The 24,365-nt window shown below is 42.6% G+C and overlaps 1 long non-coding RNA gene across 1 annotated transcript; it reads right to left on the bottom strand.

Moving 5' to 3' along the window:
* Nucleotides 1–4,209: 4,209 nt before the first annotated feature.
* Nucleotides 4,210–8,125, bottom strand: LOC147012626 (uncharacterized). The gene is made up of 3 exons (XR_015051408.1): nt 8,051–8,125; nt 7,158–7,246; nt 4,210–4,296 (listed from the first exon to the last, which is right to left on the bottom strand). It is a non-coding gene; the product is annotated as an uncharacterized LOC147012626 (long non-coding RNA).
* Between the last annotated feature and the right edge of the window lie 16,240 nt (nt 8,126–24,365).

The raw sequence follows: 24,365 nt of genomic DNA, 5'->3' as shown, positions 1-24,365 counted from the left end.
AGATATAACTGATGAAGAATTAACTCCTCATTAACCCCATTTTCGTAACACTATCTAATTTATCTACTCAGGATGAATGTATCCTCCGTTTCCTGTAACAACAATATCTGTTAACCCTAAACCGTTTAACATGGGGTATCAAGTGTTCACACCAGTTGGTATAGGAAGTGAGATTGTCCAACATTTTTCGCATAGTGTGTCTGCTTATTCTTTCACGTTTCATGGTCATCGATGTTTGTCTTTTGGAATACTTGGTAGCCACCATCTTGGTTGAAATTCGGATGCGCAGGTCACACCGTTCAAGTGTATTGTCCCATCAGGTTTGGCAACTTAATTTCACAAAGATCTTCAATGTGCCTCTGAAGGTTTCATTAGCTTAATGATGATGGTTGTAATTAATTTGTACTATCACATTTTCTCTTCTCATGTCAGTGTAAGATCGGCCAGCTTAAAACGACTTCAAATGCCACCACTTTACGATTCAGCATGCCTGCTTCCGCTTGCACCACACTGGAGCACATTTGTGACGAGTCTGATCCAACTCCCTCTGCGCGCTCTCTCTCTCTCTCTCTCTCTCTCTCTCTCTCTCTCTCTCTCTCTCTCTCTCTCTCTCTCTCTCTCTCTCTCTCTCTCTCTCTCTCTCTCTCTCTCTCTCTCTCTCTCTCTCTCTCTCTCAGCACTTTGGCCCTACCCAGCTCCTTCTCCGACCCAGGAGGCACACTTTCTTCCAGTGACACTCGTGGTGAAAGTCAACATAATCCAGGCTTTCCACACACACTTCAACTCTTTTGTTCTCTTTTGTTCTTTTCTCCTGTTCGTGGAACTGCCTCTGGAAGGCGGTTCAATCACACTCTTCACTCCAGGGCTAAGTCTGGTGTTGGCTTAACGGTGAAGGTGGCTGGCTGGCTTCAGATGTTACGGTCTTGAGTTCAAGCCCCTGTTACCCGTTGAATTTATACCAGGTGCGTTGACTCAACCTGTCATCCTTCTGAGGTCGGCAAAATGAGTAACCAGCTTATTGGTAGTGGGGGCATTGCATGAGCGGCACAACTGCGCCCCGATAAAATGATGCAGCCACAGGCTTCGTATTATTTAATAAATCGATAAACTCCAGGGCTGAAGGGGATGTGAAGTGTTGCCAGTTCCCTGTCATCCATACTGCAATTCATGGACCGGTGTGTGTTTGTTTGTTTGTCACACTACTCCTACAGTTCTGGGCCAATTCATTCAAACTTGCGACATAGGATCAGCATGACCCCAATAAGTGTATTGGTGTGTTTTTTTCTTTGGTGGTCTTTGGGGGGGGGGGGGAGTGGGGGGATGTGAGTGAAATTCTCCATGTAAATGTGTATCTTGTAGCGTCTCCAGGTGGGAGAGTATGACAAGTCCTCACCCTTTACTGTATGTACATTGTGGCCACAAAGTCCCTATGTACGCAGTTAGAATTTAGCGAGAATTTATTTGTCTGCTTCCCTCCATTCCCAACACAAGTTTGGATTTTTCTCCATGTTTTTTCTGGACATCTTCTTCCAATGTTCAGCGTTGGAGGTCATAAAAGCAGCCCCTGACAGCTGTTTTGAGGTCCATTTACACTTGACCCTCACAAACAACATTTGGCCTGGAGCCCATTTACACAGTGTAGGAAGAAGCCAAAGAAAATGGTCGGAAGAATAAGAAAATGGTGAGAGCTGGAATAAACCAAAGGTTAGAATTTGAAAGAATGAATGGAGTTGATGCAAATGAAAACATTTTGCCTTTTGTAAGTTCCATACTTTACCATGAAGCGTCATAATTGAGTAATGTGCTCATCTCTAAGCTCTCTAGTTTCATGCTCTGAATCTTGACGAATTTAAATCCAACGTTGAACTGCGATTAATCTTGAAATGTACCAACTGGATCATTAACTAAGGCTCTTTCAAAAAAAAAAAAAAAAAAGCGACACACTCAGGATGACCACGAGGCAATTCCACGGACCTTGGCTCTTTACTGTGGGCTGAGACTCCTTTGTCAATTCCCACATTTACCCAGGGCAGAAAATCCAGAAACTGAGCACCTTAGGGCATTTTTTGTTAAAAGTTGGTAACAAGCTGTTTTAACATAATTAAAGTGTGCTGAATCGAAATTTGCTTGTTACCAAGCATCATTTTGAGTATTAAGGCTTCAAAATGTTGTTGTTCGTCCTTCGGCTGCTCCCGTTAGGGGTCGCCAAAGCAGATCATCCGTTATGATCCGCATACTGATTTGGCATAGGTTTTACGCCGGATGCCCTTCCTGACGCAACCCTGGTCGCCTCTTACGACACAGCGTTAAGATTGGGTTTCACCATGATTCTGGGCTGCCCTACACCCTCTCATAGCGCGGCCCAGTGCAAAGCTCCCGTCCTCAAGCGATCCTCCAACCCAAGCCTCCAAGTAGCCGGATTACAGGCGCACGCCACTACGCCTGGTTAGTATTAAGGCTTCAAAATAGCAACTCAAATCGATACGTCACAACACGTATTTTTTGCCAGAAAATGATTTTTCACTTGTACTGCGGTACTGCAGCATTTGTATTTCATTGATATATTTTTTTACACTAAAACATCATATTTTTGCAGCGGTAAAACAACATTTCATTAATACCCAAATGTGCTCTGCAACTTACAGAACTTGCAGTACTTTTGATGATTACTGACTGTGACACATGTTGGAACTGCGGATTTATTGTGCTTTATTTGACATAATTATAAAGATCATTTTTTTAAAATTGAAATCACATTTGTGTCGATATGAAAATGATCATATATTTATTGAGCAAGAAACTGAATATGATGTATATCACTGATTGTGTTTTAGTAAAACATTCATCATATTCATTGAATTTCAATATGACAACTGCAGATTGATATGAATATCGCAGAGAAAAAACAAAGCAGAATGTTCAGGGTAACTCATTGTTGAATTTAACTTGTGGCAGCAAATATAATTGTAACATATTATCATCACTAGTCTATGATTCACCAACATTCAGACATGATTCTGGTAGCAAATGACACTTGCATGCTCCAGTACATAAGAGGCTTGACTTACGGCACTTACATCGATCTGTACTACACCTTGTTTTACAAGAACATGCAATGACTTCAATGCAACTTTCTGGCACTGCTGGGAGGGACATCAGCTCTGGAGTAAGTTTTCCATCAACTAGTTTCCACCCTAATGCAGTAGGTTCAGCTAAGTTAGGATATGCACAGCATGCTTGTAACCACACCATTGCTTGGTAATGTGATCGCTGGAAATGGTAGCAGAGGGCACCACTTGTTGGAGGAAGAGAGGACAATGAACGCGACGAGTGAAGTATACGACTCTTGCCTTATCAACACTATCCACCTCCTCTCGACCATACATTCTGCACAGAAATTTCTCTGCAGCTGTTATTGTTTCTTCATTAAGTTCACCTCTTCCCAGATCTTTCAGCAGTTGATGGTGTTGCTGGAAGATCTTCCATGCAGTCTTCTTACTGTGCCCAGATATGTCGGAAACTGACTCGCAGCCTGTTAGTGCATGAAAGGCAAGCAGCGATTCCAATGCAGACGATACATCAGGGAAGTCATTGATGATCTCATGTATTGGAATGTACTTTGGTTTCAGTGCTGTTCCACATTTCATCCAGAGGTTGGTGCATGGCATTGTATTGAAATGTGCCAACAGTAGCACAAGTATATCTGTGTCCCGTGCTGACACATCTACATCCTGTGATTCACTATGAAGACAATGAAGTATGAGACGTGTATCAGATTCTTCATGTTTCGCTTTGAGACGAGAAACATCTATTGATTGATTTATACACTGGACCTCATCTTCGTCATCAAATCCTCCGGCAACTACAATGACTTTTTTTTTTCTTGCGGCACCTTTTCAATCAGTTGCTGGGAAAGAAACCTGGCAAGATCAGCTTTGTTTTGTGGAAGTGCCAGGAAGTTTTTGCAGTTGATGGGCAAAGGCACAGTTCGGTGTTCAAGTTTTTTTTTACGTATTGGTCGAGCAGATTCGATTGACACATCATAGTATCGATCGAATATGACATCTATCCGATCAAAATTTTGACCTGCTCGCAAAACACCTTGAATACATGCATCGGCTAGATCACCAAATGTTTTTGCTCTTGTAGGTTTACCAAGTGACTGGACAAGAGCTGGTCCATCGATGATTAAACAAGAAGATCCTGTTGCTCTGATGTTTGCTGGACAGGTTGTTTGTGATGTTAATAGTCCCACCAGCAAGGACTTGTCTCCAACTCGAAGAGATCCATTAGTTTCTGCCAGAGAAAGGGGGACTGGCATCAGTTCATGTTTTAAGATTTTTTGGTAAATCTACTCGTCTTCCTGCTTCATATGACGTCACAAAGCACTGTAGTATATTCCTATCTGCCTTCAGTATTTGTTCCTTCCCTGCACCTTTCCTGGAGACATTGTAAAGATCTGAGAATGTTCGTGCCTTGTTTTTAGGCACGGGGTCATGAAACTTGATCTTCCGTTGGTGTTCTTGTGAGGGCATAAGCCTTTCTTCTACAAATGCTTCCAGCTGTTGTTGACCAAGGTGTTTAGCATTCAAGAGTGAGTTTTTAATATCTTCTGTTGCAATATTCAACAAAGTTGGCTGGGGTTCTACTGCGAAGACATTGAACCGCGCCAGTGCTGCAGTTAAAGCAGCTTCATCATGATTATCACGCGACATTCTACTGTTGGTTGTCAAAACTAAGAAAATCTCAAAATCTAAAATAAAATACTTCATGAAATATAATAAACAAGTTACAAATATGTTACCTTCTGATTTAAAAAAAAGGTAACAACTCTTCAACAGCAAATAACAATTCACAAGCTATTTCTAAAAATGCAAGTTCATTTGTCCAACACATGTCTGCACTTTGATAAAATCCCAATGAATCTTTAACAAGCACCAGCTGATAAATAGAGCCACATCTAATACATCCTGACCTTCACCGATCCAGTAAAAACCACTGGAGAGATTTTGCAGAAAGTCAGCTCTAATTTGACCATAGGTGGCAAATCTACAGGCGTTGAAATGCTATCTTCGCATTTTGGAACACAGCAACATATCACAATGTTGCTGATTGTTCTGATACAGTGTTATACATAACAACCCAAACAACAATTTTAACAGCATGTAATTTGTGAAGTGAAAAAAATTGCAGGATGATCATGCTGGAATATGATAAAGAAAATACATTATCGGGCTGACGAGGCAATTTTGGTACCAACTTTAAAATGTAAATTTGAACAACAAAGAGTCAAAATTGAGCTTGGTAACAAGCATTTTTGAATTCATCATACTTGAATTAGGTTAAAAAAAACACTTGTTACCAACTTTTAACAGGAAATGCCTCAACCTTTCTTATCAGGTGTCTTTTCAGATTTTCTGTCCTGGCTAATGTCCGAATACAGCGGAGTGTCAAGCTGTGGGTATCATCGGCATCTCCCAGCATCATGCTTATGCTGTGGCCTCGTTGCTTCTTCACAAGAAACAGCTCGGTGGAATATTGATCTTCTTTCAATGGTATCTCACTCCCATCTTTGCTTGTCTCCCATATCCAACCACGATATTCAAAATCTACCCGTCCTAACTCACCGTCTGTAAATGCAATTGCCAGCTGCTCATCACTACCCCATGTTGGTAGAAGTAAACTTTACACAAGTTGCCATTTAAATCACTTCATAAGCTTTTCCAACTGCAGAGAAACATTCTCTCCGTCTTGAACCATTCCAGAAGAAGGTCCTTGGTATCTTCCAATTCACGCAGCGAAAAAGATATGTAAACCAAAAGAGGACTACAGGTTAGTTATCAAAGCAAAAGGAAGTAATTTCTAAATGTATTACTTGATTGTGACTCCAAGCAGATGATCCGTTTGCTCTGACTTGCACATATACCCGTCACTCACAACAAAGGTCCCTATTCTTGGCAACGTAGCTGCGCTTTCTTTTGCACTTCATTGTCTGCAGGTCATCTCATATCTGCTTTCCTGTAATGAAATTCCTGAGCTGGCTTTATTCCACACAGCAGAACTTCATTGCCAAACGAGCTTGTATCTGAACTTATAGACCGACTACGCGTACATTCCTCTCGAGCGTCCTCCTGGCACTTGCTTATCACGCGGGATGTTAGGGAGATGTGCTGAGACAAGTACTTCCTAGATTAGGGGGAAATAAACCGAAAATCACCCCAAACATTCAGGCTACACATTGACATTTTGCGAAGAACGCACGAATAAGATAGACGAGTTCAATAACCTTTCCATAACCCAAGCACGGCACCATTGTTGTTGTTCGCTGATTTTGAAGACATTTTAGGCCTTTCCCTTTTCTCATGTTAGATAATTATTGAATGACGTAAAAAATTGATTGTTATAAAAATTGATACAATCCCTTTTGCAATCCTCAATTGTAGATGAGTGAATCCATGACCATTTGGGATGGCTCGCCTTTTATGCTGTCGAATCTGGGTTTGATTCCCGAACCTAACTCCAACCTGCCATCCTTTGTCGGTCAGTGGCAGTATGTTGTATGAAAGAGTGTGAGTGCGATATCATTCGGAAGGGACATGAAGCATTCACGGCTGCACTTTTTTGGATTGTAGGGTACTTTTTGAAGAGTTTATGCCATTGTGCGCTGTTACCCAGGCTAAATTCAAAACTTCTGCCGTCGTCTTGGGGGTCAGCATATCAAATGGCGTTGCCAGACCTCAGTAATGAATTTATGAACGCAACAAATTAATGATTTGAATCCCTGCACAACTATGCATTTGATAGGTGCAGGAATCGTGCAGCACTTATAATGCAAGAGTAAGATAGGGCATAACGCCCGGATGGGACAGGTATGGCAAGACCCTCTCCCTCCCCACCTACTATATATTTTTTGTATACGTAGCTGAGGCTCATGGAAGTGCAAGTACGCTGAGCATATCAGGATGGAACATGATGCATGAGAGACAGAAACAGAGAGACAGAGAGACAGACAAAAAAAAAAAACATCAACTGCAGAATATAAGGCCGAGATAGAGGGAGGCTTGGACAAACAAAGGGTGTAGGTAGGAATGGGGGGGGGGAGGGGTGAGAGAGGACGCATGGGGTGGACTATATGGATACAGAAGGAAAAACTGTACATTTGGATGGTGGAGTAACGACGGTAGTAAAGATCATGGTTTTGGAATGGGGATGATCTGGATGGTGGTGATCAAGCTGTCTTGAAGATCTGTAGGGAAGAATGAGATTGAAAGGAATGTTGAAATTGGTTCCACAGGTTGGGAAAAAAAGAATAATGAAAGAGTGGAGGTGAGCAGTGATCCTCAATTTAAGATTGTAATGTATGTTTGAAGTGCCAGCAATTTGGAAATAATTATCGAGTAGTTGTAGTTGTAGTTATTGTTGTGTCAAGTGACCTGAGAATACTTCCGGTGATCCGGGTGGCCAAAGCTGGAGTTCTGCTTATGTTACATGGTGTCAGAAGTGGGATTACAGCTTAGGCCGCCAACTTACTTCCGGTTTGGTACCTTGGCTTACAGTCTAGGGGGTAATTTCTAATTCATAATGTTCAGTATATGAACAAAAGGACTAAAGAGGAGGTGTATACACAGGAAAGGGTGCATCTCGCACCACATTTACTGCACACTCTTTACTAGCTCACAGTAGGCCTGTTATCTCCACGTGCAATATTAATGTTGAGCTCGCGAGCGCAGACTAGATAAGCATAGCAATGGTGTTATTCAGAGTTAAAGTTTGTTTGTTCCGTCCGAGAATCCATGAGTCACGCGAATGGCCGCAGGAGCTTCATGAGATAGCCGGAAATACAGGCCTTTATAAATGCTGCGGCCTAGTCATTTGTCTAGGCCTTAATTAACAAGAAGTTACTGCATGTGAAGATAACAGCCTGTTTGTTTCCTTCTAAAAACGCTCCAAAGGGAATGTTCTTTCTTGCTTTAAAGAGCTACTGTTAATGGGACATTTATACATGGAACAGGGCCACGAGGAATTGAAACGGTGAACGTTTGTTACTCACCAAAAGGGTCATTTTCACCGAGGCACAATATTGAACATATATCAGGAGAGCAGCCTCTGCAGTAACACTGTTTTATAAGGAGGGAGTTCGTATTTCTCTAATCAGTGTATGGAAAGGCATTTAACTTCACTCTTCATCTCGCAAATCACGTTGAGAGGATTGTACTGATTCATAACAAGAAGCCATTTCATCACGAGCACCCGGTAAATGGTCATGGAGTTTGAAGTAGATGTTTTTCATGTCCTTTATAATTGGGAACTGGATTAGGATTTTCAGGTGAATATAATTTGTCCTCCATGGGTCCTCGTGTAACCAATCATCAGGTCTGGCGAACCGTCAGGCCAGGGCTGCTCGCTGCAGCTACCGGCTCTTTGGTGGTGGCAACGTGGAGGATTTGGTGCATTTGTTTGTGGCACTTTGGAAGGCGCAACCAAGATGACAGCTCAACGGTGAGTGCTGGGTTAGAATCCGCGTGGCTCTAAATCTAATTATCGTATTATTGAGCTTGAGGAAATTGGAAATTACAGGATCTTGAGTAGTGACTCATAAATTTCGGTGACAATCAATAACACTGTAATAATAATAATATTATTAATAAAAAAAATAGTTGTTATAGACAATCTTGCATGGTGTTTGGATTATCTTTTTTTGTTTAACCTAGAAAACACCCCTGGTAGAAACGATCTATCATATTGGATGTACTGGTGTCAGGCTTGTATGAGACAGTTTCTTTCTCTGGTTGTACATATACCTTATACACGGCAATCTGGGTTGTCACCTGAATGTGCTCCTCGCTGGCAGAATATCTTACAGGTATGCACACTTACCTCTTACCTGTCTAGCCTGGGTTCAAATCTCGACCGAGCTATAAACTGGCACCCAGGCGTTTCACATTCAGGGTGAGGCATCGATGTGTGTGCCGACCAGCGGAAGGACCTTTATCCGGATGACCCGTCTGTGAGCACCGGTCGTTGGTGATCATCAAAAACCTGCACGGTGTCATTTATGTCGAGAAGGCGAGTTTTTGTGGGCACCCTGAACAATTTACACATCGCCCCTGCTCCAACCCACAAGAGATGCTGGGTCAGCAGCACAGTCACACTCCCATCAGCTATACAACCAGCATTCATGTGCTGCCCTCGAATGGATTCGTTTGATGAGCTGTTTTGGAATCTCATTGTTGCAGATTCACGTCTCACCTCCATTGTGAAGGCGATGACAAACCAACTGGTGCATCCCTTGCTATAACACTGCTTCAGTAGCACTTCATGCAAGCATGAAGTGTCGAGTGTTTCATTTCCAAACTGATCTTTTATTTATTTATTTTTTTACAGGTGTTGACTTGTTCAGGTATCTCGTTCAATCCGGTACCCAGCATGAGGTCTGTGTACAGTAAACTACCATACGGTTCTCACTGAAACTTTAAAAACTATGAAATAACAAGCGCATAGTTATATTGGCAATGTGTCCGCCCGCACACAGACAATTCCATTTGAAAGAAGTCCATCAAGCCGATGTTGAAAGTGGTTATCTGGTTGCAACCGTGTTCCACTGAATCGAAAGCCTGTCCGCACCTGCTGTCCTTTTTATCACGAGAGAAGCTGTCCCGGAGTTTGAACAAGCAGAGAATGAAGGCTCAATGAGGGAGGCTGCAGATGGGGATATGGGACGTCCCGCATCGATTTTCCATACCTATTTATCAAGGAGCTCTGATGAGATTGCAGAATGAAAGATAACAAAATGGAAAGCTTTCGTGCCCGTTACATGTGACTATGCACACAGTAAATGTACCACGATGACAAGCAACGCACATTGCTGTGAGATTTGTCCAGTCGGGTTCAAGCTCACCTTTACCACCTGTGTTGAGCAAGGATGTGTGATTGCTCCGACAGGTACACACTCTCGACTCTAAGCTGGCTAGCCTGGGTTTGAATCCTGACCCAGCTATAAAATGTCATCCTGGTGTTTCACTGGCAGGGTGATTCATTCATGTGTGTCATCCTTTGGATGTCGTCCCTTGGACCACTAGGCCACCCTAACTACTAGGCCAACCTAACCACGAGGCTACCTACTAGGCCAACGCCAGGCTCAGCTTAGAGGTGAGTATGCGTACCTCTGTGCCACCTTGCCAGCCCTATGAATACAACAATAAAACAAAAATTCAAAACCCTTCTTGTGAAAGATAGAAAGGGGAACGACAGGAATAGAAGGAATTCAGAAGAAGAAATTGAGAGAAGCTGGAAGAAGAGAGCACAGAAAAGATAAGTTGTGTATCATCCTTTGCATATCATGAGCATAATGTCAACGTGAACAAAGCTGCTTGGCCAAGTAGTAGAGGTATAGTGGGTGAGCACACCTTTAAACATTTGGTACAACATGTTAGTGAGAATGAGATCCGCATCAGAACTCGAATAATGCGTCATGAACCTTTCACCCTGAGTATTGTCCTGATGTCCCTGAACTTTGGGTAATATCGTGTAGACCTTGGTCTGCCTAGGATGAGTAAACAAACATGAAGGAATCCTTCTCTGTAACGTTTTGCACAACCATAAGGAAACGAGTAAAGTTAGGAGCTGCTCATTGACCCACAAACATTAATCAGTCTGACCTGGGTTGGTTTATAAACTCGGTAGACTCTGCCAAGGAAAGTAGACTGATGACAAGCCATCGGCTTCCTAAAAAAGGATGACGTGTGACGGGTGGGACCAAATGACCTTTTCTGTCGGTGTTGTTCCAATGCAATTTACGACGCTTGAAGCACCACGACGAGTTGACTTCATTGCCTTTCACATTGATTGGTAGTTTGCACAGACACGAGCTCTTGTCTTATCCCACAATGCACAGCTCTCGGTGTGATATTCGGCATCAGACAGGCTTGTCTCGTTAAAAAACAAGTTTTTGTTGAAAGATTTTTTTTCTTCCCCACTTTCATTTTATTGCATCACCTCCAAATTGACCAACATATCTCCATGATCCATTTCATTGTCATCTCTATTGTTGCAGGACCTTACATATTTTCATGGTGGACTTGAAAACGTTATATAACCGAAGGATCCAAAGCATTTGTCTTAGTTGACCTGTTAATCATAAAAACCCACGAACAATGAAATGAGAACATTCTCAAAATAACCTGATGCCATCTAACTAATAGATCAGAAAACATGTCGGTGGAGGAAGACAGAATCGCCATTCGATGCGTCAGCCTTTCCTTCTATCGGGCAATAGTCATTTGTATACGATACAGATAAGATGATTTAAGATTGTTTCAAATTCTGGAAGGTGCATTTGGATATTGACTGATCTTAACACTGGAATCAAGGGTCATGTCCCCCCAAGCATTAGATGAAGATGGACGGAAATATACAAACAAGATGCAGGCTCTATATGAAGGCTAATGTAACGCTATCGTGCCTGGGGTGTTCACAAGGTTCTATGAACGTCAATTTCAATATGCCAACATATATTTGGCGGAAAAGGCACGACCAACCAACATACGGAATGAAACGCCACGAACTTGCAGTAACTAAGAAAGAACAGATAGCCTCAGGCGACGTTTCGGTCGTGGTGCACGAACTTCCTCAAGCCCAAAACTCCAACTCGATCCGGTAGGCTGCCCATCTTCAATGTTACTCCGCTCACGCGAAGCAAAAACCGGGGTTAAGCAATCGGTTCGCTTCTGTCCGTCCGTCCTTCTGTCCACAAACTTCAGTTAATGATCGAGTAACAACTTCCTTTCAATTGAACATTCGATATTGAACACGAATTGGATCATGAATCGGGGAATGAACCTGCAGTTTTATCGTACACTGGCTCTGAATTCGACCCGATCACGCATCGCAGAGAGCGAGTACAACAACTATTATACTCGGTCTGCCTGTCTGGCAATGAAACAATATTAATAAATCATTCCAAACAGGAAATTTACTCTCTTTCGGGATGTTATAAAGGACACATACAACCGGCATGAATAACTAATGTAACGTGTTAAATCGGGTGGTGTACAAGATGCTGCATCGACGGCGGTAAACTTCTGAATTGTTTTTTTCGATGGCGTTTATAGCCTTTTATTGTATTTAAATTGAATCATATACAGTACTTGAACACTGTCGAATACAAATCACCGTTTTGCCACTTTCCAAACCATTCTGTTTGGCAAGACTTGCACTTGGTAAATAAGGTGGTGTGTAAGCCAATGCATCAATGGCATGAAACTTCTAGATTTTGTTTTTTGTATACGATCTTTAAAATCATTATTTCATTTCAATTGAAATATATATTTGAACATCACATGGGGTAAGATGTTCTATGAACTCTCATTTTTAGTCTTTGTACTAGTAGTCATATTAGTTGCTGTAGCAGTAGTAGTAGTAGTAGTAGGCCACAAAATATCTGACCCACATGGAAAATTGCAAACATTGCTTTTGCTTTTTTCTAGGTCAACGTAAACTTTGGTCGTTCTGAGCATCCTGCAATAATGGTGCATTTTGATGTCAAGAAGATTACAACAGAAAACAGCCCAGTTGCAGGCTGATGGTGGATCCATGGGGGCAAAATGAATCGCTGAATTATTAAAGGCGCCAGGTAGGAAGAAACAAATCAAGCAACAGGCCGACGTGGAACCCTGACTCGGTGGTGTGATGGTGAGAGTGTCTGCACTGAGACTGGGTGGTTGGTGGTTCAAACCTGACCCTGTCTGAGTCACAACAAGCACTTTAAAAAAAAAATGGTGCATGCTCCCTTCTTGCTTAATCCTCAGCTTTCAAAAAGGATCAAGAATGGGTTATGAACATTATGTTAGCAACCATTCCGTCAGCTTTGATTAGGCCTGTTGGCCTCCTCCTGTGTTGAAATTCCTTGTAAGGTAACTGTGTGTGTTTGTATCCATTAACTTATTATTATTAACTTCAGCCGGTGTGATTGTAATATGTTGTTGTTCTGTAGATGGCGCTCTGACGTCACAAATAAATTGCGTCACGTCACATTAGATCGTGTGCAGCGAATGTGAAAGTAACACTCGCTGTGTCCGTGCGCATTGAATATAAAATACGCATTTCATGTACAAGTCGATTCGTTTTGCTTTTCACAATCAGATGGTGTTAACTTTTTCTGCCAAACCCACAATGCACCTCGCGATGTCCCATGCCACGTTCAAAATGTTCTCGGAACAAGATACGATTGCACAAAACTGGCACTGGTCTTGCTCCTCCTGCCCTCTCAGGGTCCTCTCTAAATGCTCACCTGCTCACTCTCTCAAGGTCCAGATTGGTTGCCCCACCCATTGTCCATTGTCTCTTCCTCCTCCTCCTCACTTCGGTCTTTCAAATGCACTGTTCCATCAGCATCACCACCTCATGCCATCATGCGTGCACACCTGCGATCTCTTGTGCACACCTGCGATCTCTTGTGCACACCTGCGATCTCTTGTGCACACCTGTGATCTCTTGTGCACACGTTGATTCCATTTCCCAGTCGGTTCCTCTCTGCAGGCCATTTTTTTTGGAAGCATGTTGGTCTGGAGTGTTCGTCCGTCTGTTTGTGTGTTTGTCATATGAGCTTTGTCCGTAGTTTTCAAGCAATCGTTCTGAAATTTTGTGTGTGTAGTTGACGAGCCAAGGACAGCAACTCTTAATTTTGGTGAAGATCCGAATCCGGATCCGGATCTGAGAATTTTTGAAGCAATTCTTCACCAACCATTGACAGGGCCTAAAACGATGCATCGCACAATATCTCAAAAGGTCGTGGATGGATTCACACGAAACTTGGTGGACAGTTTGGGTGTGTGACAAGGACGAATTGACTCAATTCTGGTGAAGATCCGAACCCGGGTGCAGATATGAGAGTTATTTCATTTTCAACTGATTCTTCACCATTGAGAGATTGGGGGCAAAAAGCGATATAGCACGATATCTCAAAAAGTTTGCGGACGGATTCGGATGAAACGAGGTGGACACGTTGGGTGTGTGACGAGGAAGAATTGATTGGATTTTTGTGAAGATCCGAATCCGGATCCGATAATTAATTTTTCAAGCGATTCTTCACCACTGACAGATGGGACCAACAACTATGTATCGCATGAGATCTCAAAAAGTGGACGAGTTATGACAAAACTTGGTGGGATGAGTTAGGCAGGTGACAACAACAAGCCAATTCGATTTTGGTTCAGGTCCGGATTCAGATCCAACCCATCAGTGGGATACGAAACTTAAACGATTGAGCCTGGCGGAGATGTTTGCTCTACCGAGTGCTGTTCCGTTTCACCAAGTGTCACTCACTCAATGTGTGATTTTTAACCTCCGCCATCTTCGAAGATGGATGGAGGTTACTGTTTTCACCCCTTTCTGTTTGTTTGTTTGTTTGTTTGTTTGTGAACAGTATTACGGAAAAACTCCTCGACAGATTTCGACGAAACTTGGTGGGGGGGGGGGTTAGGTATGGTCCAAGGATCATGCCACTAAATTTTGGACTTGGTCCCCCCACCCACCCCAAAAAAAATTGTTAGAGAACAAATTTTTTTTTTTTTGCATTTCTACATGTTTTGTGATTTCCAACCCCCCCAAAAAATTGTTACCCCCCACCCAAAAAAAAATAGAGAATTTTTTTTGCATTACATGTTTTAAGTGATTTCTAACCCCCCCCAAAATTCCCCCCCCCCCCAAAAAAATTGTCGGCGAAAAAAAAATTTTTTTTTTGCATTTCTACATGTTTTGTGATTTCCAACCCCCCCAAAAAATTGTTAGAGAAAATTTTTTTTGAATTTCTACATGTTTTGTGATTTCCAACCCCCAGAAATTGTTACCCCCCAAAAGTAATTTTTTTGCATTTCTACATGTTTTAAGTGATTTCCAACCCCCCAAAAAAATTGTTACCCCCCCCAAAAAAATTGTTAGAGAATTTTTTTTTTTTGCATTTCTACATGTTTTAAGTGATTTCCAACCGCCCACCCCCAAAAAAAATTGTTAGAGAAAAAAAAAATATTTTTTGCATTTCTCCATCTTTTAAGTGATTTCCAACCCCCCCTCAAAAATTTAGAGAAAAAAATTATTTGCAACTTTTTTTTCAACAAAATTTCGATTTCTTTTTTTTTGCATTTCTACATGTTTTAAGTGATTTCCACCCCCCCCTCCACCAAAAAAAAATGTTGGAGAAAAGAACTATAACTCCGTCAGCACTGTTGACATCATATTTAATGAATAAGATATAAGGTTCACTTGAGTGACCCAGCAGTATTGACGACGGAGGTTTTGCACTCTCCCGAGTGCTCCCCCTCGAGTTCATTTTGTTTTTGTTATTCCTCCTTTTCTCCTTGTGAATGTTCACTCCTTCCAGCCTCCCCACCTGCAATACCAAATGTTATGTTTGTGAACCTGCTGCCTGCTGTTATTTAACTCCTCCATGAGCTTGGAGTCTTAACTGCATCATTGTACATATAATTACCAAAACAAAGGAAAATTCACAACACACTCATAACACACTTCCACAGCTCTAACCTGAGGTTATCGAACGATGACTCAATCAGAAGCACATATTTCAGGTCTTCCTCATTTTGTGTGAATGTTGAAAAGCCAAATTTACAGCATTGGCTTCTTTATTTTTGTTTTTCATTGTTAACATGCAAACAAAAAAATTCGCTTCTTTAAGCTCCGGAATCGATTCTATTAAGAGTGGTTCAATCGGTATATAGAGGAGGAGAGGAGATTGGGACCATACTCTGTGCAGAACGTTGGTGCTGCCTAAGCAGTCTCCTTGGCTATTGGGCACAATCCTGGACGGGTCGCCACTCCGACACAGGATACCAGCAAGCTGGCACTCAATTTGCCGACCTCGAAACAGGATTTGAACTCAGGAACCTAGGATCCAAAGCCCACCATCCTAACCATTAAGCCAACACCAGGTATATAGAGACGATCCTTTTTTGGGGGTAGTGGGTGTGAAAAGGGCTTCGTTGTCAAACGTGGAATCGACTCGAGCTCGAGCCAAAGCATCATGACATTAGGTGTGTGTGTGTATATGTGTTGGTTCATTTCTGTGTAACATGTCTGTGAGTGTTTCCTTGTTTGCTTTGGGTTCCACTTGAAACCTTAAACCCGATACCTAGTCATAGGCCCTGATCCTAACGTGCGTGCAAGACCTGGAGAGGTGAGAGTTTCTGCCCTCGACGTCGATGTACCATTCCATGGAGTCTGGCACCAATTAGCCTCGGAAGTGCTAACATCCCTTGGGGGCCATAGGAGATGCTGGCACTTATACAGGAACCATATAGGAATATAATTGTGGACGTCAGGGTGTAATCACTCCATTCTCGGTGCACACCTCCCTCAGGACCAACATCTACCCAATCACTTGCAGTTCATCAATAACTTTCCCTCCATTCCAGAAGTTGGCACAAACAGGAATGGCAGCGGTTTGAAGAGACGGTTCACCACCATATTCTCAACACAACTTGTGCGGATGGGCACTTCCCTTCGTGTGCAGGCTTTTTGGCTGCCGGTTGACGCAGGTGTGCTGCTGATGCAGTGCCCCGGATGGGCACTTGAAGGCCACCGACAAGCAGCACCGCACACATCCTCTAAGAGTCAAAGCGAATAAAGAAAGAGAAAGTTTTTTGGCATAGTGAGAGTGAGTTTACATGATATGTTTAATTTATTGCTCATCTCTTACATCATGATACGTCGCGAGGCCCTGGCTGGCCGACAGTCCCAACAACATCCTCTGTCAGTGCAACTCCTCGAACAAAAACACCATGGCACCTGATGAGAAGTTGGAAAAGGCCAAAGTGTGCAAGGAAAGAAGATGCAGAAATAGACATTTCTATCTTTTCATCCTGCAACAGGTCTTCGCATTAAGGTTGCACCTTCTGCCACATGATGACACGACCTATCTGCATACTGTGGCCCCAATTTTCGGGTATAAGGGATAGGTAATAAGGCATGGTGACGTCCAACAGGTGGCATATACAGAGGTAGTAAGTGTGCTTACCTTTAAACTGTGTTGCCTGGTTTCAATTCCCCACCCGACTATAAACTGTCGGATTGGTGTTTCGCAGACATTGCTTTCCATTACAAAGTGTCCTGTCCCTTTGATAGCCGTTAATCCAAGTGTTCTGTCTGTAACATTAGCTGTTGTGGTTTTTGTAGGGTATAGGTGAGTTATTGCTGACACTCTCAACAAATTCCACTTTTCCTCCACGTTAAGTGGACCATCAAGCCTGGCCAGCTGGTTCGTCAGAGACCTGGGCCACAAACTTTACCCGGCTGACCCCACATGAAGGATGGAATAAAGGGGACCATTAAATAAGTGGTTGCATTACTCGTAGAGTTTAATGTGGGGAAATATCTCCCTCCCTCCCCACCTCGTTTCACCTCCTCGGTGCTCGTTACACATTCAGCATCATGAACGTATGCACCAGAGGGTTGCCTGGTTGATGCTCTTGCAGGCAACTTGAAATGAACAAAAGGACAGAGGAGAATGATGTATGTATATGTATAAATATATAATTATGTTTAGATATATTCAAACAGGGGCCATCTTTGTCCATCTTTCTTGCCATTGGAATTTTGTCCCATCTGACTCCACACACACTACTTTGCACCAATCAACTGGTCCTACACAAGCATACTCAATCCCCTTCCCACCTCCCATGCATGCTTCTACCTCCCTACCATCCCAACCACCCATATTCATCTATTTTTTTTTTGTAATATCTTGAAAAAGCCCAATTCTCCTTTGAACCGGTGAGCCGTCCTTGCGTCACCTCTCTCTCAACTTCATTCGTCAGCTCGAGAGCAAGCAAGCGGACACCCCCTACTCAATATTCATCCGGCATTTTCAATGTGTTTATGCGATCTCTTGTCTGGAATGAGGGTTTGTATGAAATAGCGAGGAGGTTATATTTCCCTCTGATGAAATGACCGGACGTAATACATTGTCCGAGCTTTATTACACACAATCACTCATTGTGAGGGTTCAGCGCAGCCATGATGAATATGCAGGAAACCTTAAAACTCCATCAAACCGCACCATTCAAACAAGCACGGGCAATTTACTCAAGTACAGATTGTTACTGTACCTGGTGTACCTGGAATTCTGGTCACAGCGAGCATTTCTGGAATATTAAATAAATAAATATACATGAAAAGCACGAGAGAAATTGCAAAACTTTTAATGAAACTGCGAATCACGACAACCGTTTGTTTGATATTTTCATCCTGTTGAATTTGATGTGTCTCAATGTTTACTTTGTAGATATTTCAAACCGCTCAGAAAACGTTTATGACATTGTTCTCTTGATTCATGTTTAATTTATTAGACCCTGGCAGAATCCACGGGAAGTCTTCCATCTAGTTGTGAAATACATCATTGGCCTGTCGCCTCATCCATAACTTGTCTCTCTGACATGTTTTGATTTATGTCTCAAAGTTCACATTCACATCTCTTTGGAAAACTGCGGTGTCTCGCTCACATTCCCGACGCATGCCTTTCCTGCAGGCCGCAGCGGTCTCGGCACGGTGATTCGAGCCGGAGGATTCCGTTCTTCCATCGAAAATATCAGACTCCGTGGCATTCGGGTGAGGGCATCCCATGTGAGTCGGTGGTTCGATTCTGACTCCGATCGAGTCAGACCAAACACTTTAAAACGCTATCTACTGCTTCCTTGTTTGACACTCAGCATTTAGAGGATAGAACATGGACAAACCCCATGGATTGTCATCCCATGGGGGAGGGTGATATTTCTTGGTAATTGCCACACTGACTGCAGAGACAAAAGCAACGTCCCGAGATGGCTTTGCTGCCATCGAGAGTGCTCTGGGAAGTTATGCAACGTCACCCAAAGTTACAGTTTGTCCGGCTGTTGTTTGCGAACGCATATTGGGCTCGGCTTCCATTCTAATTCAGCTGGCTGCACAATTGCTGAGACTGTGCCACTGTCGCAGGGGCCCTGCACGTCAGGGCAGGAACTTGGAACTTGTTCAGGGTGCCACGATAACTCGCATACTCTTTGCGAAGGACATCGTGAGATCTTCAACGTTCACCACCTAATGATGGTAGATGGGACCCCCAGTTTAACATACATCCGATGGACGGCACACGCATTGATGGATCACCCTGCCTGTGAAACATTGGGATGATAGTTTATAGCTGGGTCCGGATTCGAACCTAGACTTGACAGATTAGAGGCACATGTGTGTACCTCTCGACTCCTCTCGACCAGTGTTGTCTCATGTCTCTGTGTGCATGTGTTTTGCATGATTTCTGTAACAGCTTCTCCATGAGCCTGAGACCATATTAAAGAAAAAAATAACAAAACGGGACTGCTCAACTGTCATTCAGCAATAATATTTGGTCTTCACCCATTACTCAGGGGAATTGAAATGATACTGTTGTGGCCGTCGGGTCGGCCTAGTTGGCGGGTCTGAATCCCGACAAATTGCGTCAAAGCAGTGACGTCGGCCAACTGATAATGATGCTCCAAGCCGGATTATGGGCCTGTTTACCACAATACTGTACTCCAATGGAACAACCGAGTCAAACGGTGCGACGCGCTAATTGGTGCCGTATGTCTGTTCACACTAATTAGCGATCCGATCCGATAGCAGTTTTAGACACACATGGGGGGGGGGGCACCATCTTTCAATGCATAAACCAAAGAATATCCAATTTCACAATTAAATTGCCTAACGCTTATGATAACACATGCAATATAGGAAATAACTATCACTATACTATGCAAAGTTATCCCCTTTAGGCATTCCCACAACAATGCTATAGGCTCTGATTCACAGTGAGGTTCGACACATAGTTCCCAAATATCTTTTGAGACAACATCTTCCCAACTAATCAACGTGTTTGGAGCATCTCTGAATTTCAATTAGATGTTGACCTCCTTCAATTGGTCATCTCAACAATTGCTCCAAGGATCTGGTACTTGTTTCGGCCTCAAGCAAACCGTTTTCACTCTATTCTGTGCGAAGAGGTCCAGCTGTTCAAGGTCGCTGATACTGCAGAAACGTATTGTCATGGTGATTCACGACACCATGCTATTTGATTGGTTTAAGCACTTTGGCCTTCGCTTTGGCTCAAATTGTTTAAAGTATAACAAAGTAAAGTAACCGCCACCATCACCCCTGCCTTATGATATTTCCTGTAGAGATATTGGGACAAAACGTTTTGTGTGCCGGAGATTTATTGGAGTGTTTTCCTTATTGGATCCTACTTGGTTTTTGGGATGTCTGCGACAGATCCTATTCTTCCTGCACCATTCATGGGTTGAATGAAACAGCATGAGTAGCTCTTGGTAAGACTCCACTTGTTGGGTTGTGCACATCCAAATTTATGGAACCCCATCAGGCTGATCCTTTCAATATTTGCAATATGCTATGTGTCACGGACAAGAAGACTTTTCACTGCATGCTTCATGCCACCACAGTTATCCAGGGTCCGCTGCATGCGGATCCCTCTACTGGCTCGCGCACTGCGCACTGTCTTCAATGGCATTTTGCTCTCTTCATTTTTGAAGGATTCCACAAGGAATAGCATCATGGGTAAGATCCTTTTGCTCATCCCGTCCCGACCCAGAACCAGCAAAAACTGATTCGTAAAAGTACCAGCAAGAAAACCCCCCAAAATAACTGGTATGAGCTCTGAACCCATGATTGCTCTGTCATTTTGGGATGAGGGGGACAAGGAAACACAACCTGTTAGCATCCTCACCATTGAGCTGTCTAACCTGAGTTTGATTCCAATTGAAGTGAAATTGATCTTATCACTCCAATTCTAAGGTGGTGCCCAGAGGAGAGGGTGGAGGAGGAGGAGGGGGAGATACACCTGGGAGCATGCTTTCCCTTTGCATGAAGAAGTGAAGCCGGCTGTCCTATCATCATTGAGCCGGTGAATGTTAAAGATCCCACAACATGTCATGAAATAGGATTGGGTATTAATGCGCTGGTACCCTGGCAAATTTCTTTGCCTGTAGATTAGATCAATGTGAAAGAGGAATGGTCTCCATTTTCACTATATTTTGATATTTAATATGATTATTCAAAGATCGATTGTTTAATCTGCAGTGTCTCGGTGCAGAGGTGTTATGATTATAATTAATCGTGCTGATTTGATGTTCACAAATGAAGTGTGTACCAATGGTAGTCAAAAGGTGTTTTTCCCTTTAAAAAAAAAATCTGCATTCCAGAAGCATCAGGAAACTCACCCCACAGGTGGGAGGAATGTGTAACACCTGCGGGAAATTACACGGAAAGGACTAACACCTGTGCCCACTTTCACTGTGGCAGGACCATTTATTGATGGTTGGGAGAATCTTTTTTTTGACTTCTCCAGACAGAATATTCTCCAGAATATGGATGGCAGGATGGCCGAGAGGTGAGCACACTTGCCTCCACCCCGTCTCGTTTGGGTTTGAATCCTGGCCCAAAACTGGCATCCAGGTGTTTCACAGGTAGGGTGATTCATCAATGTGTGTGCTGTCCCTTGGATGGATGTTAAACTGGGCGTCCCATCTGTTGGCATTTGTTGGTGGACATTAAAGATCTCATGGTGTCCTTCAAAAAAGAGTAGGTGAGCCATTTCTTGCACCCTGGCCAAATTCCAAGTTCCTGCTCTAATATAACTACTTGAAGGTAATGGCAAACCGCCCAGTATAACCCTTGCCAAGAAACTGCTTTGGCAGCACTGATGTTCTGTAACATAGTGTGGTTCATCATAATCTATCTATAATTCCAGCAATCTGTGTGTGTGTGTGTGTGTGTGTGTGTGTGTGTGTGTGTGTGTGTGTGTGTGTGTGTGTGTGTGACCGCTGTTTCTCACCAACCACTGGTCCGATCTAATTTAAACTTGCCAGATATATTGCTGGGGACCTGAGTATGTGCCTTTTCAAGGTTTGATATTAATCGGACAAGTGCTTCCCAAGTTATGGCCATTTATTTACCAACCAATGACAAGCCACGTTGCTGCGTGGGCGTGGCCGATGGGGGAAGGGAAGCTCAGCCGCGTTCCCCATTACGGGTTACAAGGTACGGACGTCCGGATAATGATGACTTACTGTATTCTAATAATTTCTCGATTTCTTATGCGCATTTATAGATAAACACAATGCCCCAAGTTATGATCGTTTTCATATTAGACGGTGCATAAATGTCGGTTACATGAGAATGAGCTGGTATGCTCCGAACCAGGAAGTAATTATTTTTTTTTTTTGCACGAACGGGTTTTTTCTCTTCTCTTCTCTTCTCTTCTCTTCTCTTCTCTTCTCTTCTCTTCTCTTCTCTTCTCTTCTCTTCTCTTCTCTTCTCTTCTCTTCTCTTCTCTTCTCTTCTCTTCTCTTCTCTTCTCTTCTCTTCTCTTCTCTTCTCTTCTCTTCTCTTCTCTTCTCTTCTCTTCTCTTCTCTTCTCTTCTCTTCTCTTCTCTTCTCTTCTCTTCTCTTCTCTTCTCTTCTCTTCTCTTCTCTTCGTGTTTTTCCTTGCGAAAAGGCAAAATACGTTTGCGCTAATTGAATAATTGTCCATTAAAACTAATAATTTATCAAAACGTTGGCCGATCCAGTAGCCTCCCCATTCTTGCTCTGGACGAGGAAACAAAGAAGAAGCGCCGTTACCTCAGCGATGTTGTTTATGAAGAGGTGCTAACGAGATAAAGGTGTGTACAATGTACATGGAGTCAATTTTTATTATTATTTATTAGTTGAAGAAAAATTGTTCCGAAAATAATTTATCAAAGAAAGTGCACAACTTTTTTTTGCTTCCAATTGTCAAAATGTTGTGGCCTTTGGAAGTGTTAAGGAATTCAGCTCGACTCGACATGCTTGGCGCTTGCCAACGAAATCCATCTCAATTTGGTGGTAAAAACGATTCACAACGACGGGTTTCCTTACTCATTGCTCTGCAGTCTGCATTCAACCCCTTCATTTGTCATCTCATTGACCTCATTTCATCTATCTATAATTCCAGGTGTGTGTGTGTGTGTGTGTGTGTGTGTGTGTGTGTGTGTGTGTGTGTGTTACATCATAATTTGTTGTTGTTTGTGGTACGCGGTTTGAAAGTTTTTTTTTTGTTGTTTTTTTTTGCACGTACGGGCATGCACTCGTAAAAATAAATACCAGTAACACCAGCCCAAATACCAGCACACACAGAATACCAGTAAATAGTGTGGATATAATGAAGGCATGATGGGCCAAATGACTTCCTTTATCATTTGTCTCAGTTTTCTTTTATATTCATGTAATTGGACCTATGTAGAGGTATCCCTTCACAAAAGGCTATATTAGGGTCACAAGGGTTATATTAGGCTATATTAGGCGAATATGGAATAGGCAAAGCCTAGAAGCGAACGTAGAATTCTTCTTACATTCGCTTCTGACTTTACCTATAACTTGTTCACAACTGTATACGCAATTTCCGGTTACTTCGGCTTGGATTCGGGATCAGCGATCAAATAACGTAAATCATGATTAAAAATTATTTTTTCATGATGCGGGAGACATCTTTATTAAAATCAGTGGAGGAAATATACACCATGTCTGATATTATTTGGGTCTTTCATGTCTCCGACGATGCCTTTATCTCCCGGGACGCATCATTCCCCATAACAAAAACCGGAAACAAAAAAAAAAACGGAAGCAAAAGGGTCATAGGCAACGACACGGATTCACAATTGCCATGGTATTGTGTTGCTTTTGTTGTTTCCTATTCTCTCATGTGCACACGTTAAGTAATATTCACAAGATAGAAATAAAACCCAATCGTGTTTATACACCGCACAGCGTTTAACAACAACAACCGGAAGCAAAAGGTCATATCCAACGACGCGGATTCCAAATAGCCAGGGGTATTTTGTTGTTGTTGCTGTTGTTTCCTATTCTCTCACGTGCACACGTTAACTATGAAGCTCACTGCGTTCGCTATAAAAGGCTCACAAAAAAGGCCAATCCGAGTTTGGGAGGTTGCTGGTCTGAATCCCGGCCGAGTCATATCAAAGACTTTAAAATGGTATGTGCTGCTTCCTTGCTTGACACTCAGCATTTAAAAAAGATCGATCATGGACAAATAACCATAGGGTTAGTAACCATTGCGTGAACTTGATTAACCCAATGGAGTTCTCCTGCAATGAAGGTCCTTGAAAGGGAACTCGTATGATCATAATCTTTAGCATCAGAAACGTTCACCTGCTGGTCTTTCAAGTCAATTGTCTTGAACGACCAGCAGGTGACACATTTCAGAAATAATAACACCTAATTAACATAGTGGTCAGCTGCCAGCATTGATAAGTCATGCTTGCACTTAAATTATGAAGATGATTCTACAAACCATA

This window comes from Eptatretus burgeri, chromosome 14 (assembly GCF_056783735.1).
Source record: "Eptatretus burgeri isolate ZD-2024b chromosome 14, Ebu_testis_v1, whole genome shotgun sequence".
Lineage (NCBI taxonomy): Eukaryota > Metazoa > Chordata > Myxini > Myxiniformes > Myxinidae > Eptatretus > Eptatretus burgeri.
The sequence above is the reverse complement of the archived record's forward strand: the minus strand, read 5'-3'. Positions and strand labels throughout refer to the sequence as shown.